General features: G+C 35.2%; 1 pseudogene; it reads left to right on the plus strand.

The window, feature by feature from the left end:
* The first annotated feature begins 1,134 nt into the window (after window positions 1-1,134).
* On the plus strand, window positions 1,135-2,269 carry LOC139815316 (uncharacterized; annotated as a pseudogene).
* Window positions 2,270-3,005: the final 736 nt, after the last annotated feature.

The following is a 3,005-nucleotide window of genomic DNA, read 5'->3' on the forward strand; positions in this document are numbered from 1 at the left end:
TCAGCAACCTGGGACACGTGGACATCAAATTCAAGGTATTAATGCACGTAGACACCAAAAACTACGGAGCGCACTATGTGGACCTCGTCATCGGCAACCTGGGTCACCTAGACATCGAATTCAACGTACAATTACACCTGGACACCGAAAACTATAAAGCGCACTATCTGGATCCCGTCATCGGCAACCTGGGACACGTGGACATCGAATTCAAGGTATTAATACACGTAGACACCGAAAACTACGGAGTGCACTATGTGGACCTCGTCATCGGCAACCTGGGACACGTAGACATCGAATTCAACGTATTATTACACCTGGACACCGAAAACTATGAAGCGCACTATCTGGACCTCGTCATCGGCAACCTGGGATACCTAGACATCGAATTCAAGCTTGATTCATAAGAATCGACTTAAAAATTCCCTAGCGGCACTTTCTGCCAAGCGTAGAGAACCTTCTTTTCCGTTGACTTAATATATATTATATCAAGCTTGATTCATAAGAATCGAATTAAAAATTCCCTAGCGGCACTTTCTGCCAAGCGTAGAGAACCTTCTTTTCCGTTGACTCAATATATATTATATATTACCTAATTTACCTAAATAGAAATCTTCCTCCTGACCGATAAGTCTATCGACCTAATTTCGAAATACGCGCGCGATATCGAAACTGGCGATACCTGCGCCGCCAGCGTCGAAAAAGTGAAAGGGACGTTTCTCTGATAATCATAATAATATTGAGACGTCGGCGTTAGGAGGAGGAGGAGGAGGAGGAGTATCTTAAAAATAAATTTTCCCATTTGGACTTTGCGTCGCAATATCTCCGCTCGTAGGGCACGTAGCGGAATATTATGAGAGAAACCCCCCCCTAATTGGACCCCAAGCTATCGATCAAGCCTACTTAGAACTTGATCCGTTCACTCGTTATCGAGATCTCAACATCTCGGGTACTCGCAACCCGTCGCGTCGCGTAAAAGAGTCACGGTCGGTCTCGCTCCGCGTGTACTTGGCGCGAGACACTACCGTGTCTCTTGATATGAACAATATAAAAATATAAATATCGCAGCGATCGATAATAAAAGATTATGATTGCTTTATTTAGTTGTATGCTTTTATATATATTGATCTGGTATTTTAATGTTGTTTTGCATAAAAGTTTGTGAACAGAATTTTTGCTAATTATGTTCGCGTGTATGCCTAATAAGATGAGATAATAAAGACATATTTTTAAGTTTCTTATACTTTTGCAGTTTTCAATTTTAATCATGGTAAAAGTAGAGTGGCTTTGCATTGTACCAGGCTGTAAATCGAACTCAAAGGCTCCTGGCCACTTTTTTCCAAAAAATCTTACATTATCACAAAAGTGGAAAGAAATTGTAAACAATAGTATTATTTTCAATGCTTCATCAGAGGATTTAAAAAAATATAGAGTATGCCACTTGCATTTTTTGCCTGAAGATTATATTTACTCTGTCAATCGTCGAATACTGAAACATAATGCAGTACCTAGTTTAAATATATGTAATGCACAGATAGTTAATACAGAGGTAAATGATATAAATACTACTGAGCAACATTCACGATCTGAAACAAGTATAACTGAGATACATTTAGAATTTGAAGCAAATACAACTGACAATGAGTTACATTTACAATCTCAAACCAGTCATGAGTGTAATGAAACTTCTACAAGTACAACTGAGCTGCATTTAGAATCTGAAGCAAATACAACTGACAATGAGTTACATTTACAATCTCAAACCAGTCATGAGTGTAATAAAACTTCTACAAGTAATTTTATATGTGCAGAAACAAGTGCGTTACAAAACGATTAAAATAATATCGCAGATAAAGAAGTTAATTGTCCCAGTACTCCCAGTACACCAAGTACCTCAAGAAATATACTTGGTTCTGTTACAAGACAATGCCATTTAACACCAAGAGCACAAAAAATATATAAGAAAACTGTAACATTAGCGAAGAAAAAAAACCGAATGAAAAGACAAATAATAGATTATAAAACACGCCTGAAAGATGCAAAGAAGTTTTCAAATACACAATTTTACAAAAAGTTTAATAGTTTAACTCCAACACAAAGATTGTTCTTTGATATGCAATTACGAAACACAAAGTATGCTCCAAAAGTAGATTTCAAAATATTTAATGAATTAAAATCTATATTAAAATCAACCTGCCCAGAACGAAGTTCACAATATTTGAACAATATATTTTTTGAATTATAATCATGCAATTGTATAAATTTGTAAATCTTTGTTATTTGTAAAAGACATAGTTCGCGCAGGTTTTTTAATTTTGTAGTTTTTTGAGCAGATACAATTATCATTGCAAAAATTTTATATTAGAAAAATTGTAAAAACTAAATCTATTTTGTCATTATTTGTGTATATAGAGAAGGAGATTTACGTTGGAAGAAAAAATTTTAGCACTATCATTGTATAAGCAATCCGGGGCTTGTTACAAATTATTATCAAAATTATTTGTTTTACCGAGTGCTACAACTCTGAAATATTTGTTACGAACTATTTCTCTACAACCAGGAATTAATTAATTTATTTTTGAGCATCTTCGGCAGCATATTGCACGAATGAATGATGAAAGAGATAAATTATGTGTACTAATGTGGGACGAGATGTCATTAGAAGCCAATTTACAATATGACCAATCAAATGACAAATTAATTGGCTTTGAAGATTGGGGACATAGACGCACATCATTGCTAGCCGATCATGTATTAGTTTTTATGGCACAAGGAATTTGGACAGGATGGAAAATTCTATTAAGTTACAACTTCTGCAAAAGTTAAACAAAATCTCCACAATTACTAACAATAAGATGTATCAAGGAAATGGTAAATGAATTAACTCAAGCTGGTTTGACAATTATCGCAACAATATGCGACCAAGAAGGGCCAAATATGACAGTCATTAAAAAACTTCTCGACGATTCAAGAAGTAAATGTATACAGACAGGTCAAGAATATCG

This window comes from Temnothorax longispinosus, chromosome 6 (assembly GCF_030848805.1).
Source record: "Temnothorax longispinosus isolate EJ_2023e chromosome 6, Tlon_JGU_v1, whole genome shotgun sequence".
NCBI lineage: Eukaryota > Metazoa > Arthropoda > Insecta > Hymenoptera > Formicidae > Temnothorax > Temnothorax longispinosus.